The sequence below is a fragment of the Lithobates pipiens genome, unplaced genomic scaffold, assembly GCF_037356315.1.
Source record: "Lithobates pipiens isolate NorthernLeopardFrog02 unplaced genomic scaffold, aLitPip1_a1.2 Scaffold_8, whole genome shotgun sequence".
NCBI lineage: Eukaryota > Metazoa > Chordata > Amphibia > Anura > Ranidae > Lithobates > Lithobates pipiens.
This window is the reverse complement of record NW_027507903.1, coordinates 156554333-156571548: the sequence shown is the minus strand read 5'-3', so window position 1 is coordinate 156571548 and position 17216 is coordinate 156554333. Positions and strand designations below refer to the sequence as shown.

General features: G+C 44.4%; 1 long non-coding RNA gene across 1 annotated transcript; it reads left to right on the top strand.

Moving 5' to 3' along the window:
• The first annotated feature begins 5881 nt into the window (after nucleotides 1–5881).
• On the top strand, nucleotides 5882–16995 carry LOC143960529 (uncharacterized). Its single transcript, XR_013270337.1, has 2 exons — nucleotides 5882–6893; nucleotides 14637–16995. It is a non-coding gene; the product is annotated as an uncharacterized LOC143960529 (long non-coding RNA).
• The last annotated feature ends 221 nt before the right edge of the window (nucleotides 16996–17216 follow it).

Here is a 17216-nt window from a genome sequence, read left to right as displayed (position 1 = left end):
TTCAAAAACCTTTTCAATTCAGCAACAGTAAGATCATCTTTGTCAGTCAACATATCTTTAAAATGACCAGGTTTGATTATTCTCAACACTGTGCGTATAATTTCAGATTCAGGGAATTTTTCTGTTAGACCCTCGTCAATTTGTCTGCACACGCTACTGTAACTCATGTCCGAACCATGATCTGAAATTACACCACCATGCATTTTAAATTCTCTACGTGGCAACAAAGCAACAACATCAGTTAATCTCACCACCTCCGATACCTGTTCAGTCCTTGCAGTCCCACTACTTATTTTTTTTGCAGCGGTTGCAATGTCCACGGTTGGTGTACTTTCCTTGTTAAGTTTTAGTTCATTGATCTTGTCTTGGATAATGAGTAGGTAAGACATACCTTGATCTTCCAACTTTTCCAGCTGATCACTTCTCAAGTAGTCTTCAATAAATTCAACAAGTTCCATTTCGTTGGTACCAGTCACTGATGGAACGTCCACTTCTCTTTCATCTCCCAGCGTAATAGCGAGGCTATGCAGCTGTTCTTCATTAAGCAGATGAATTTGCTTCCGGATATCCCACATCAGCGCACGATGAGGAGACGCCATCTCTGTTGCAATCTGAAGACTTGCAGTCACGAGGCAGACGACTCTCACGACTCTCCTTGTAGCTCTGTAGCAGGCTCACGCTTGTCTCGCACTTCCCTTTCACTGGTAACACAACGAATCCCGGCACACGAGCCCCCAAAATGTTACCGGCCTCAAAATGTGAATTAAGAGAGCCGATGATTGTAGACGCGATGAGATAAGGTGATCAGCTTGGCGTGGACTGCAAAGAATCACACAAACAGCATGAGATATGACCACTGACTTTATGGCTGGAAGTAGTTTAATTTTTACATAACAATACATCTTTTACATTTTTATAGTCACATGTTTATAACCATTAACAATATATATAATACAGATTTTAACTAAAGTATTTTAAAACGTAGTTACAACAATGAACATTACTATATTTAATAACATATATATCCCTGTTATTCAGTGTTATAGATAATTATCTTTATCTCTCTGGTACATTTTAAGTGTGCAATAATCATACTGGCAATGCATTGCTTTAATACAAATATTTTCATGGTAGTACTCTTTTTTAACCACTAGATGGTGCACATTGCATGTCTGTATGATGCAATACATAAGCTTTACATACAATAGGTTTTTTTCTATATTAAATAACAGAAAACATGGGCTTCTATAAATCTATTCAATTTCCAATAAATCAGGTTTAAACATACCTATTTAGAAAGGTTTAGTGTTTATCATAGACATTTGTTCTGACTAATGCAGTATTTTCATGTTCTTATGCACTTTTCACTTGTTTCTCACACATGCTGTTCTAAACTTCTAATTACAGCAAAACTATAGCATAAAATCTGCTGAGACTTTTTCTGCATCTGCTCAAGATGTTTAGGAATCTTTCTATCACAGGTTAATACAGATTAGGAACAATTTAGAGTACATACCTGCAAAGAATCACACAAACAGCATGAGATATGACCACTGACTTTATGGCTGGAAGTAGTTTAATTTCCAGTCACATGGTGTGTGGCCTTATATAGACTCTGTTTGTGTACCTTCTCTGCCATCTACTGGTTATTAATAGAATAGAAGGGACATACTTAGAACTATAAAAAAAAATGAATATGTACTTTGCTTTGGGGTGTCTGTTTTTTGACCATATAAACCCCAGTCCGTCACACTAGCAAGCTTGATATACCATGTGAATATTCCCCTCATCACCCAATTATGCTGTACAATACATGACTTGCATTACTTGACGCTGAAGTTGAATAGGAATTTCACTCACCTGTCAACCATTGAGAATTTGTGAACTAGACGGGGTCTAACCTTTTCAAAAGAGAACGTCAAAAGTGGCAATTGACATGCGTGTAAAATTAAAAAATTTCTCTGGGTAATTACGCTGAACATACATATTAGAAAAGTATCCTGTGGACATGCGTTGAGCCATCAATGTGTGTGTCCAATAGAAACAAACTCTGGTCCTCTCACGCAATTTTATATGTCTTTGGAGCATCAGCAAAAGCAACATCAGGAGCATTTCCTCACACATGCTCATCATGGGATCCATATTAACAAACCAACCAAAAAATAACAGCTAGCTACAAGCACACTACGTTCTTAGCTGCTACTCATGCTGTTCTCTCACAGAATGGCTGAAATAGTTAATAAATACTTGATTTTAATGCTTTCTAATCATTTGGCAGGGTTTCCTGAGGTTATCTTAAGTAAAAGCTCCTAAACACAAACGTGGCTAAAACGTGGCCTGTTAAACGCTGTTAGACAAGCGCTTTTAAACGTGGATTAGTTGCTGTGATGTTCCAGGATTCAAGAGTGGTTGAGAAATGTCCTGTGTACATGAAGCCTTAAACTGTTAAATCGATGGGTTTATTTACACTTGGTGATTTACTGCTGTTCAGGGGCTCTGGGCTTCAGCAAAATGACAAAATTCAGCAAGAAGAAAAAGGAGAATTGTTGGAGGCAATTTACAGCACACGCTTATTTTGGTAGCATAATTAATAATGTGGAATGTATGTTCCTTGCTAAGGAACATTATTTTTTTATCAAGTTGTTATAGGTAAAGTTCCACTTTAGGGGAATTCTTTGGGGACCCCCAGGTCACCACAACTAGTGGTTAAGGTAATTGGAAGCTTTCTAATCTATTATTCTGAGTTTCATGATGCCCACTTGGAAAACACTTCCTGTTTAAGGATGAGCCGAACACCCCCCTGTTCGGTTCGCATTCCGGAACATGCAAACAGGCAAAAAATTAGTTTGAACATAAAAAAAACATTCAAGTCTATGGGACATGAATAATCAAAACTGCTAATTTTAAAGGCTTATATGCATGGTATTGTCATAAAAAGTGTTTGGGGACCTGGGGTCTTGCCCCAGGGGACATGTATCATAGGAAAAAAAAGTTTAAAAAAATGCCTGTTTTTTCGGGAGCAGTGATTTTAATAATGCTTAAAGTGAAACAATAAAAGTGTAATATTCCTTTAAATTTCATACCTGGGGGTGTCTATAGTATACCTCTAAAGGGGCGCATGTTTCCCGTATTTAGAACAGTCTGACAGCAAAATGACATTTCTAAAGGACAAAAAGTCATTTAAAACTACAGTACCTGAGCACGAGATTGTGTTTCCAGCGCGATCTGATCGCGTTGGTTCTTGGCAACAGGGCACTGTACATCTCGTGCTGGCTGCAATAGCAAAATGTCACATTTTCCTATTGCAGCGAATGCGAGAGAGAAGCAACAATGTCGCCTATCTAATAGAGCCGGCATGGCTTCCCCTCCAGGGGCATACCAGACCCTTAGGTCTAGTATGGATCTTAAGGGGAACCCCCTACACTGAAGAAAATGGCGTGGGGGTCCTCCCAAAATCCATACCAGACCCCTATCCGAGCATGCAGCCTGGCCGGTCAGGAAAGGGGGTGGGGATGAGGGAGCGCCCCCTACCAGGCTGCATGCCCTCAACATGGGGGGTGGATGCTTTGGGGAAGGGGTTGTCAATAAAAAAAGCACACAACACAGGTTTTCAAAGTAATTTATTAGGCAGCTCCGGGGGTCTTCTTATGACTCCTTCCCGCTCTCCAGTTCTTCTCTGCGCTCTCCGGCATCTTCTCCCGCTCTCAGGTTCTTCTGCCGGATCCTCCGTTATCTTCTTACAGCTCTTTTGCTAGCGGTGGCCCGGTCTTCTGGGTCCTTCGTCCCTCTTCTCTTCTTCCGATGTTGACACGATGCTCCCTCCCGCTGTAATGCCATGTGAGCGCTGTGCGATCACATATATAGGCATGGGGCGTGGTCACCAGGTGATGTCACACAGCGGCCCCACCCCTTATGACGTCAAGTCCCAGGGCATGCTCCCCGGGGTCCCCCAGGGAGTATATGTTAGAAGCTAATTAAAGCAGTTCTAAACCCTCCTGTCCTTTACAGCTATGGAAGCAGTCATCTAAAGCTGGGTATACATGCTTCATTTTTTCAGCTAAACAAAACAAAAACAAACATATTTTCCCGTCCACACAAGCGGGTGCTATTGTATTCTGACAGCAGGGGCTTCTCTGCCAACAGAATACATGGATCAGCCCTGCAGCTGATTAGCTGCAACTGTGTAACCAAGTGCCCGCTGGCTGAGAGGAGTGCCAGGCTATGTGTCTCCCAGCCGGCCTCTCTCCTCTTACTTCCCTGCTGTGCTGCAGGAGTGACTGTGTGTTCGATCCTCCACTCACACCCCCTTCCCTTCTCCCCTGCTGCTGACTGTGTTTGGGTAGTTGCGCGTGTTAGTGTAAAAATAAAAAGTGCAACTATAAGGGACCTACAATCCAATGTCAAAAGAGTCAACCAGCAATCAGGTCACCAATTCGTCCATGGGATGTGGTACCTCCTCAACATATGAAATCAAAAGGAAACAATAAAACCGAGACCCAAATAGGGTACCTCAGAAAAGAAGTTGTGTATGGAGGACCAAGCACAGTGTACCACAAATTGAAAAAATCTTTAAATCATTGATTCACAATACAAAAATGTGTCCAAATTTGGAGCGTGCCCCACATTCAAATACCTCCACTGTTTAAAAACAAACAAAAGACAATGTTGTCACAATGCGCCACACACAAGGCCCACCACAGCCATATATGCATGCATACAGATCGGGGGTGAGACTCAGATGTGGAAGAAAATGACCTGTCCAATTATCTATACCCAGAAGGTTCAGAGTTATACAAGCCCAAAGGGGTATTTAGACAGCCGTAAGGCACTGGAGAGAACGTGCAATCATCAGAGCCTAACATGGTCCTCTCACCACTCCGCAGTGCTATGCATGTGTCCTTCATATAACAGAATCCCTTTTCATGGGTTCATCCATTTGATTATCCCCAGCCGCTGTACTCAAATGGCCTTGCTAATAAGCGGGAAGTGCCTCTGCATGTGCCTGATGAATTGTGGCCACCCAGAGTCTGTGTAATCACTTTACCGGCCTGTGCAGGTGGCGGAAGTGATGCCGGCTAGATGCTGGAACGCACAGTGGAATGCAGGGCCGAGCGGTGCCTACTGTGCCCACCTCCCCCTCTGCCCCTGAATATGCCTTCTGCAATAGTTTAGGATGAAATGTAGTCTGGTGGGGCTGCTGTACATTAAAAGTTGGTGAAGCTGCAGACTCTAAAGCCCACAATCCCCTGCCACATGGAGGAGGAGAGCATAGGATCTGGGCAGTCAGTGCAGGGAAACCAGTGTGTGTGGACCTGTTGCTGTGTATGACTATACAGAGAGCAGAACCTGGTGTATGGGGACTGGACCTGGGTATCCTTGCTGTTTCTTTAGAGTCAGAGGACCAAGCCTGTGAGAACCAGATCGAGAGACGGAGCCACAGAAAGATGTATGCATTGGGACCAGAGCTGGGGAGACCAGTTGCCGTGTTTGCCTCCATTATGCCCCGTACACATGATAAGATTATCACATGAAAAATCCCACTTTCGGATAGATTATTCGATAATGTAATCATTAGTACACGTCTGACGCATCTGATTAAGGCCGGTCATAGGAAATTTATAGAAGGAACAAGATTGAAAATGTTTTCCATATGTGAACACAATGAACGATCATTATATCATTGGTATGGTTATCTTTCGAAAATAAAAATATCGGGAATTATACTGCGCATGATCGGAAACAAATGAACGAACCGGAAACAAAACCAACAAAAAGTAAACAAAGATACCTCTATATGTCATATTGCCCACATGCATGATCTATTTTAATATGATATGATAGATGGAGACTGTAGTGCACATGAGAGGGGGACATTGGGGATCAGTTGTGGGTGGGGGTTCTGTGTATATATGCAGTTCGCTCTGTGTGTAATAAATAGATAAATAAACGTAATAAATAGTATATAGATGAGTAATGATGGCAACTGATGTTGGCACTGATATGTGGCAATGATGAGCATTTATAGGCTATAATAGAATTCTAATATTTGTGATGTACCTGTTCCCTAATATAATAGCATATGATTTTATACTGTAATGCTTTATTTAATTTGTTTGATATTCATATATCAGCGATATCTAAAAATAATAGTAACACTTATAGTAACAATTTCAAACACATAACTTTATTAAATGTTAACGATTATTACAAGTAATGAGCCAAAAAAATGCAATAACTGAACAAGAATTGATAATGATTTACAGCTATGTGTAGTTATGTGTAGTTATTTGACCACTGTGAGGGTGGCCTATCCCCGGGTGCATATTGCCAATGTGGGCCTTGCTGCTGCAATGGTTGGGACACCATGGGAGGAACAGGTGTTGGTGGTACAAAAGATTGTTGCTCCGCCAAATAGGTCTTATGGGTTAATTTAACATTAACACCTTTGTGTAGAACCTCGAGGAGTAACTTCTCGACCAGTTGTTTTTGCTCAGTGCACATCAATTTCAGTTTGTAGGCTACAACAATAGCAAAGCCATCAGAGTCATCCGGTCTCCTCTGTAATGCAGCAGCCGCTTGAGCTAGAAATGCAAATGTACCATCTGAAGTTTTTCTCTTCTTTCCTCTTGGCTCAGGTGTTTGAAATGGGGAAACGGTGGTTGTAATTGACTCTGTTTTGTCCTGGGTGATATATAAAAATGAGCCATTTAATAATATTGTACACCTACATTATATGATGACATTCATAATGAACCATATTTCTATTTACCTGTGTCAATAATTCTTTACCCGAGTTTTCACAATCCTGTTCCAGGGAGAAACAATCAGGTACTGGTGAAGTAGCAGAGGATGATGGCAGAGTACTAATTGAAGATCTGGAGTCAATCTCTTCTGTAAGAAATTGTAAACTTTCATAGTACCATAAGCTTGGTGTTGGATACATAATCACTAATGGATATTTGATTATGTTCTATTTAATATTTATTTTGCTTATTTGTTTTAATTTATTTTAATAGTATATTTTATTTAATAGTTTATTTTAGCTATTACATCGGTGTATGCATCATCAGGCTGATGCTTCATCTGCCCCTTGCGTCTATGCACTGAGAACTGAGCCACCAAACACCGTTGATGGCTCAATTCTTAGTCCTCCACAAGCAGAGCAATGTTGACTGTCAGTAAAGCGGCGCTTCTGCTCTATTTCCGTGCGCTTGTTGCAGCACCTGTGGCAGCGTCTCAGCAGCTCACTGAGAGTGACATCAATCAAGTTAACTGCGGGATCCAGACTTCCAAGTCATGGTTGGCAAGCTAACCTGAATGATGGGAGTGACGTCAGCAGGGAGAGCGGACTTAAAGAGGGATTCCACCTAAAAAAAAAATATTAAAAGCCAGCAGCTATAAATACAGCTGCTGACTTTTAATAAATGGACACTCACCTGTCCCGGGTTCCAGCGATGCCGGCAGCCGAGACCGATCGATCGCTCAGCTCTCGGCTGCTGCCGCCACCATTCTAGGTGAGGAAATCAGGAAGTGAAGCGAATCGGCTTCACTTCCCGGTTCCCTACTGCACATGCGCGAGTCGCGCAGCGCAATAGGAATTGTCCGCGCTGTCACTGGGACCCGTGTGTGTCCCAGCAGACAGCGCGGCAGGACAGGAAATGACTGTCAGGTCACCTAGAGCCCAGGTGACAGGTGCACACCGTAGGGTTGGGGATGCACCGCAAGGCTGTGGACCCTACGGCTGACGGCTGCAGACGGGGGGACAGATCCCACTGGGGTAAGAGCGTAAGATTCCCCGGGGCGCGGAGTCTAAGAGCCAGCTGGTGTTCACCAGAGCTTCGAGTGGTGAAGATGGTCTTGGCTGCAACTGGCTCCAGGTCGCGACCCCCAGAGTCCCCCAGCTCACACCCACAGTAGGTAACAGGAGGATAGGGATGGTGAGGGACAAAGCCAAGGTCGGGGCCACAAGCAGAACAGAATAGTCGGGTACACGCCAATAGGTCAGGGTCACAGGCAAGCAGGGATGGTCAGAACACGCCAAGGTCGGTAACAGAAATCAGAAGCAGAGCACACGACAGGAAACAGGAAGCTAATACACAAAGGTTGATCAGCAGGATAGGCTAGCAGTGCAAAGGTTAATATAGTGTAGTCTGATAGGGGCTAGGGTGGAGCCATTCCAGAGGAAGGAAATAAAAGCAGTCAGGTGAAGCTCGGCTAGTCTCTAGAAATGAACACATGCAGACAGGTAAGGAGAACAACTCTAATGCATAACCATGACAGTACCCCCCCTCTTACGAGGCCTCCCCCTCCCCCGCCTGGGACCAGGTTTAGAGGGGAACTTCAAATGAAACTTCCTCAACAGACGAGGTGCAAAGACCTCGGAAGCCGAAATCCACGACCTCTCCTCAGGACCAAAACCTTTCCAGTGCACGAGGTACTGGAGAATGCCTCTACAGAGTCGGGAATCCAAAATTTGGCTAACCTCGTACTCCTGATCATCCTCAGAGACCGGTGCTATGGTAGGGGAAGGACGAGAGAACTTATTGAGGACTAACGGCTTTAGAAGGGCAACATGGAAGGAGTTAGAGATTTTGAGGCTTTTGGGAATCTGGAGCTTGAAACAAACCGGATTCAGTTTAGAAATTATGGTGTATGGACCAATGAATCTTGGGGCAAATTTGAGGGAAGGAACCCGGAGTTTGATGTTCCTGGTGGAGAGCCAGACTTTGTCTCCTGGCTGAAAAGAGGGTGGCTTACGCCTGCGACGGTCAGCAAAACTCTTGAATTTGTTGGCAGCTTTCTGGAGGGAATCATGAACGTCAGCCCACATGGAATTGAATGATTCCTGAACAGTAGCCAAAGCTGGAATGTCAGAAGAACAAATCATAGGAAGGGGAAGCTGAGGATGTCTTCCATAAACAGTGAGGAAGGGTGTTTTCTGAGAACTGACGTTAACATGATTATTGTGGGAGAACTCAGCCCACGGTAATAGTGATGCCCAATCATCATGATGGGCAGAGACCAAGGTACGGAGAAAGACCTCTAACTCCTGATTAACTCTCTCAGTCTGGCCATTGGATTGGGGATGATAAGAAGAGGTAAAATCCAAGGTAATGTCGAGGGATTTGCAAAAGGCTCCCCAAAAACGAGAAGTAAATTGCACACCCCTGTCCGAGACAACATGCGAAGGAACACCATGAAGGCGGAAAATCTCTCGTACAAAAATGGGAACCAAGGCAGGGGCAGAAGGGAGACCAGGAAGAGGAACAAAATGAGCCATCTTGGAGAACCGATCGATTACTACCCAAATGGCCGTATTATTCTCCGATAGTGGAAGATCAGTGATAAAATCCATGGCGATATGAGACCAGGGCTCCTTAGGAATGGGCAAGGGCATGAGAAGACCAGCAGGGGCTTGAGTGGAAGATTTAGACTGAGCACAGACGTGACAAGCCTTAACATAGTCTTTAACATCCGAGCGGAGATTAGGCCACCAGTAGTGACGACTGATAAGCAGGAAGGATCGGAGGAACCCAGCATGACCTGCCATCTTGGAATCATGTCCCCAACGAAGGATCTTGGTTCTTAGCTCCATGGGAACAAAGGTCTTACCAGGAGGAATCTTTGATTCCAGGGTGGTAGAATGGGCAACAATGCAAGAGGTAGGAATGATCGGCTCAGGATCAGGGTTGGACTCCTCGTCCAAGGTGTCAAATGACCTAGAGAGCGCATCAGCTCGACCGTTGCAGGAACCAGGTTTGTACGTAATCGTGAATTTAAAACGAGAAAAGAAGAGACTCCACCTGGCCTGTCTGGGGTTCAGACGTTTAGCATTCTGTAGGTACTGTAGATTCTTATGATCAGTAAAGATCGTTATGGAGTGAGGGGAACCTTCCAAGAGATGACGCCACTCCTCCAATGCCAATTTAATTGCGAGAAGTTCCCGATCACCAATGGCATAATTTCTCTCTGCCTGAGAAATTTTTTTGGAGAAGAACGCACATGGTTGACGTTTCTTCTCAAAGTCCTGAAGAAGCACAGCTCCCACCCCCATCGAAGAAGCGTCTACTTCAATAAAAAATGGGTCTTCAGGATTTGGTCTCCTCAAGAGGGGTCCAGAGACAAAGGCCTGTTTCAGATCGTGAAACGCAGAGACAGCCTCGGAAGACCAGTCTTTGGCATTAGCACCCTTCTTGGTCAAAGCGATAATAGGCGCAGCAATGGAAGAGTAATTCCTTATGAACTGCCTATAATAATTTGTGAAGCCAAGGAAGCGCTGTGTGGCCTTGAGGCTAGCAGGAAGGGGCCAGTTGGTAATGGCAGAGACCTTTCCGGGATCCATGCGAAGACCCTCACTAGAAACAAAACATCCCAGAAACAGGATCTCGGAACATTCAAAGGAACATTTCTCCATCTTGGCATAGAGATTGTTCTCTCTAAGGCGCTGAAGTACGGTGCGTACATGGTTTCTGTGAGCAGGCAGATTTTGGGAAAAGATGAGAATGTCATCCAGATAGATGACAACAAACTGGTACAGTAGATCCCTGAATATTTCGTTGACAAAGTTCTGGAACACAGCTGGAGCATTACACAAACCAAAAGGCATAACCAAGTACTCGTAATGCCCGTCCCTAGTGTTAAATGCGGTCTTCCATTCGTCACCTTCTCGTATTCGAATGAGATTGTATGCACCTCTGAGATCCAATTTAGTGAAAATGGAAGCCCCCTTCAACCTGTCAAATAGCTCAGATATTAGAGGTAAGGTGTAACGGTTTTTAATAGTCACAGCGTTTAAACCTCTATAGTCAATGCAGGGCCTGAGGGTGCCATCCTTTTTGGCAACGAAAAAGAACCCTGCTCCTGCAGGCGATGAAGATTTCCGGATGAAACCTCTCTCCAAATTCTCAGCGACATACTCAGACATGGCTTGGGTCTCTGGAATGGATAAAGGGTAGGTACGACCCCTGGGCAGGGTTGCTCCAGGGACAAGGTCAATAGCACAGTCAAAAGATCTGTGAGGAGGAAGTACCTCAGCAGACTTCTTACAGAACACATCCCGGAAATCGCTATAAGCCGCAGGAAGATCGGACGAGACAGATGTGGTAGCAATGGGAAGTTTCCTCTTGGGGGTCACCTTGGAAAGACAAGACGAGAAACACGAAGGACCCCAGGCCAGGATCTGCCCAGATACCCAGTCCACATGTGGCGAGTGGAGCTGCAGCCAAGGAAGACCCAATACAATGGGGGTAGAGGCCTTGGGTAGGATGAGGAAGGAGATCCACTCCTGGTGGAGTATCCCTACCGACATCCTAATAGGTAGCGTCTGGAAACGGATAGGACCCCCTGGGAGCACAGTGCCATCAATTGCCGAGACTACTAGTGGAGTAGCGAGGGGAGAAAGGGTAAGCTTCATAGAAGAGGCAGTTCTCCAGTCCATAAAATTGCCGGCAGCCCCGGAGTCCAGATATGCTAGGACTGATTGGGGAGAAGTGCCTACATGGAGGAACACCGGAAGAAGGAGACGAGAAGGTGATGTTTCTGGGTCCAATACTCCACCTTCCAAATGTATTAGACCCGAGCGTTTCCCGGACGGAGCGAGCAGGAGTCACGAAAATGACCCTTTCCCCCACAATAAAGACACAAGCCCAGAGTTCTGCGTCTAGCACGTTCTTCGGGGGTTAGTCTGGTCCGGCCCAGCTGCATGGGCTCCTCAGCAGACGGAGGATGCTCCACAGGGCGACGGGGAAAAAGCTCAGGCTGACTAGAACCTGGGGGGTGCTGGCGTCTTTTTTCTAAGGACCTCTCCTGGAAGCGAATGTCAATTTGATTACATAAGGAAATGACTTCGTCTAGACCGGCGGGGATAGCTCTTCCTGCTAATTCGTCCTTCACTCGGTCTGAGAGGCCATGTAAAAAGGTTGCGACCAGGGCCTCATTGTTCCAGCTCAATTCCGCTGTAAGGATACGGAACTGAAGTGCATATTGGCCCACTGAACCAGATTCTTGGCGAAGGCGTAAAAGGGCACTAGCCGCAGAAGAAACCCGAGCTGGTTCCTCAAAGATGTTACGAAAGAGCTTCAAGAAGTCGGACAGGCTGGAAACCACTGGATCATTTTTCTCCCACAGGGGGGCAGCCCAGGCTAAAGCTTCACCGGAGAGGAGGGAAATGATATAGGCTACCTTTGCCCGATCGGATAGAAAGTTTTGAGGCTGGAGCTCAAAATGAATGGTGCATTGGCTGAGGAAGCCCCTGCAGGCCTTGGAGTCCCCAGAGAAACGGGACGGAGCAGGCAGTACTAATGAATGCGTGGATGCGACTGGTGCGATAGGTGCAGTCGCAGACTGTACTTGAGGCTGCGGGTTCGGGGTTCCCAAGGAAGCCTGTAGCTGCTCGAAGCGAGAAGCCAGATCCTGGAGGAATCGCATCACCTGAGTCTGATTAGATTCCTGGGTCTCGAGTCTCCGCACTATGCCCTGCAATGGATCGACTGCAGGGAGCGGCACGTCAGCCGGGTCCATGGCTGATCAAACTGTCAGGTCACCTAGAGCCCAGGTGACAGGTGCACACCGTAGGGTTGGGGATGCACCGCAAGGCTGTGGACCCTACGACTGACGGCTGCAGACGGGGGACAGATCCCACTGGGGTAAGAGCGTAAGATTCCCCGGGGCGCGGAGTCTAAGAGCCAGCTGGTGTTCACCAGAGCTTCGAGTGGTGAAGATGGTCTTGGCTGCAACTGGCTCCAGGTCGCGACCCCCAGCTCACACCCACAGTAGGTAACAGGAGGATAGGGATGGTGAGGGACAAAGCCAAGGTCGGGGCCACAAGCAGAACAGAATAGTCGGGTACACGCCAATAGGTCAGGGTCACAGGCAAGCAGGGATGGTCAGAACACGCCAAGGTCGGTAACGGAAATCAGAAGCAGAGCACACGACAGGAAACAGGAAGCTAATACACAAAGGTTGATCAGCAGGATAGGCTAGCAGTGCAAAGGTTAATATAGTGTAGTCTGATAGGGGCTAGGGTGGAGCCATTCCAGAGGAAGGAAATAAAAGCAGTCAGGTGAAGCTCGGCTGGTCTCTAGAAATGAACACATGCAGACAGGTAAGGAGAACAACTCTAATGCATAACCATGACAATGACATAGACTCCCATGGGAGTCTATGCCCGGAAGTGGGTGTAAATACCTGTCTTTGACAGGTATCTCCACCCCCCTCCCCCCTGTAAGGTGCCAATTGTGACACCGGAGGGGGGGAGGGTTCCGATCAGCGGAAGTTCCACTTTAGGGTGGAACCCGCTTTAAGACTCCTCTCAGCTGATAACGGGTCCCAGGAGTTCATAATGAAGTGCACTCCTGTGAGCTATAAGAGAAGCCTAGCCTAAAAAGATCATGGTAGAATTGTTCTTTCTTTTATAACAGTAAAAAAATGATTAGTTGCAGGGAAGCTATTTCATTATTATAGAGTTCTAATATAATCTAAAGAATCAATCATTAAAGAGGAAGTAAACCCTGATGAGTTTACTTCCTCTTTCATTCCCTGCAAAGGCAAAGCATAATGGACTACTATGCATCGCATAGTAGTCCATTATGTGTCACTTACCTGACACAGGAGCCAGCGATGTCACCGCTGTCCCCTGTAGTCCGGCGCATCCATCTTCTCGGTGGGGTCTCGCTGCTCCGCCGCTGTCATTCGGCGAAGCCGCAATGACGGCACTCCCGCGCATGCGCACGGGAGCCGACACACGCGGCATCTTCGTCGCTGACGATGCCTCGCTCAGTGCGCCTGCGCCGCTGTCTACGGCGCATGCGCCATAAACAGCGGTGCCTGTCTTTTCGGCAAATATCTCCAAAACCATGTAGATATTTCTTGGACCTACAGGTAAGCCTTAATCTGGGCTTACCTGTAGGTCAAAGTGTGTTGTAAGGGTTTACAACCACTTTAACATTACAGATGTAATGTAAATTAAAGATAAAAAAGCTTTATTCATATGATATAATATTCATTCAAAATGAGCAGGAAATAAAAGACGTGCCTAGCGATGGTGATGATACAGTGTCAACAAAAAATCAAGAAGATCTCTTGGAGAGCTCGTCACATTCATGTAATGTACAATTTTGAAATTTTATGCACGTATGTGAATCCTTTAGGTATAATTTTAGTTATGGAGCTCCAAAGATAGTTACAACCAGATGAGGAATGTTCCCATGTGTCACTGACAGGTACCCTGTCCCCAGTTACAGCAGACATAGCCGTGGCGTAGTACGCAAGCCACTTAGCTCATATATTCTGCACATGAAGTCTACATGCTTTTCTTCTGAATAGGATGACACACAAGTGGGCTATTTTCAATGAAGGGCTTTTGGTGATCCTATAAGTGAGGAAAAGGGCAGTGCGGTGTACATGCAGTTTTTCTGGATGTTTGTTGCACTTGCCATATTTTATTATAGACTTCTATTATATTACTCTGTTTTACTTGTTTGATCAAGCACTGCTCCTGTGAAAAGCAATTATAGTGTGTTAGGTGGCGAGGAGGATGTTCCCTTCTCTGCACATGATATACACGGCATTAACAATACATGTTTTAGACCTTTGCAATTCACTAGAATCTGAAAGTTGTTTATTATCACTTTTTACAGGACCAGTATTCAACTCCTTTACAGTTGGATAGATGGCATCTGCATTATTGCAGTGCTCCGCTGAACTACAAACAATTAAGGATTGCACTTAATCAATCATCACTCGCTTGCAATATATAATTGATCTTTTAGCCAAAATTGGACAAGAGTTATATTAGACCTGTGTAGTTTGCCTCGCAGTGTTTCCCCTATATGTTATTTGTGTTTGTTCAGTGTGTATGTTTGTTTTTTTTGACAGTGTAGAGCTGACTCCCACTATCGGCAAGGCACTGTGGGCGCTTTTTGAAGTACAATATGTGGACCATAGGCACAGTTGCCATGTGGACGCATATTGTACTTCATGAAATGTCAGGGCTGAATCTTCTCGATCTGCCTATGACCGAAAATAGAAACAGTTTTTTGATGGCACTTTTTGTTCTTTTATATTTTTATACATAAATTTTTAAAAAAAATGATGTATACAGTGGAACCTTGGATCAAACTGATTTTTCAACTTGTAGTCTATACAAACGAATAAAATTTGTTACATAATGGCTTCTATACTATACAGTACCACATTTGGTCATGGGTGGGGGGACCATCGGATTCATTTTGACACCATAGGAGAGGTATAGAAATACTTGTTTGAGTATGTACAGGTTCATCCTAACGGATCAAAGTGCCATCAGTATCCTGTCAATCTCCCCCATCGGATAGTTTCTGCCCTATACTGTGCTTCCGCAGTTCGGAGGACAAAGGAGATGCTGAAAGTCTACAAAGATAAACAGCTGATGGCCAGCTCTACACGACGCCTGTGCACTTAATAAATGCCCTGAGTCCAGGTTCAAGACCCATAATCCAAGTGGACATAGCGAGGCCGTTCCTGAAGTGTGGCGAGCTAAGGAGCCCATGAGGGGGCCCTGTTACAAACCCCCACAAGCATCGGGAGCGTGTGACTGAATGTACTATTGTGGTCAGACGCCGTGTACAGCTGTTCATCTTCGTAGACTTTCTGCGTCTACTTTGTCATCCATACTGTGCAAACGCTATGCCTGCGAAAGTACAGGGCGGACACTATCCGATGGAGGGGGCATTTCTCTTTAGAACACCTGAACCCCCCCTCCTATTGACCACATGGTACTGCACAGAGCAGAGGCTTGAACCCTACTCTTTTTGAAAGTCAACAATCGCAAAGCAAGTCAGGATTGTTTGCCAAGTAATAGCTTGTATTGTCAAATGCTCAAAACTGCGTTACTCACAATCTCAATCCGAGTTGTTCTTTGTGGAATCCTATGTATGAGCAGGGGGGAAGGTTTCAGTGGGATTTTTAAGGTGCAAAGCAGAAAAACATATAACTAGAAAAACATCAAAGATGTTAAAAAAATATATATATAACAGTTTAATACATAAAATATTACATTTGGAAAACATTTGGCTATACATATGTTATGCAATCAAACACAATGTGTGTATATATGACTTATCATCTGGAAAATGAGGATGGAGAAAGGGAATCTCATCACTTGTGATGCTGGCGGTGAGTTGCAGGCAAATCATTATCATGTGTCAGCTTCCCACCCTGTAATTAGTATATCCTCTGTAGTCTATGAGGTTACCTCCCTGGCTCAGCTGGACTGATGCTGCTGCTTAGAGCTTATGTAGAGCCAAAATGTTTTCAAAATTGTGTTTTGTGTAATAAACTTTTATATATATATCTTTGATGTTTTTCTAGTTATATATATATATATATATTTTTTTTTTGCTTGGCACCTTAAAATCCCACTTAAACCTTCCCCCCTGCTCATACATATTAATCAGGGATGTTGGTGCCTCTTTGTTGACACTATCGCCTATCCATATCCATTATTATATTTGCGGAATAGCTTTGCTCTTGTTTTTCCAATTTCTTAGAAATAAATCAGGACACATATAAATTTTAAAAGGAGATAATGTTTATATTGTTTATTATAGATATGTACAAAGTATATCAAGAATGGATATGTTCTATATCAGGGATATGAAATTAGCGGACCTCCAGCTGTTACTAAACTACAAGACCCATCATGCCTCAGCCTCTGGGTGTCATGCTTGTGGCTGTCAGTCTTGCTGTGCCTCATGGGACTTGTAGTTGTGCAACAGCTGGGAGGTCTGCTAATAGCATATCCCTGTTCTTCCCCTTATAGAGGCCAAGGACAACTAAACATGTCCATGATTACTGGATATGTCAGTACGTACAAATATTAAACCAATAATTATGTTTCTCTATAAATAACAACAAAATAAAAACAAAACAAAACTGTTGAATCATGGATCTACTTTTCTTTTATGTGCACAAACATAGTTTTTTATTCAAGTTCAATAAAAAAAGAAATTACTCTGAGATTTTGTTTGTCGTTTTTATCATTGTACTTGATTTTCTGTTTTTAAAATACTTCTGTTTAATGTGCTTCTTGTGAGATGATTTTTTCTAAATTAACACATGTGCAATTAAACTACTGGCAATATATATATATTTTTTCATATCTGACTGCCAGGGCACTGCCCCAATTCCGGAAAAGTAGTTCAGATATTCCAATCTGCATTGCCTTGCATTCAATGTAG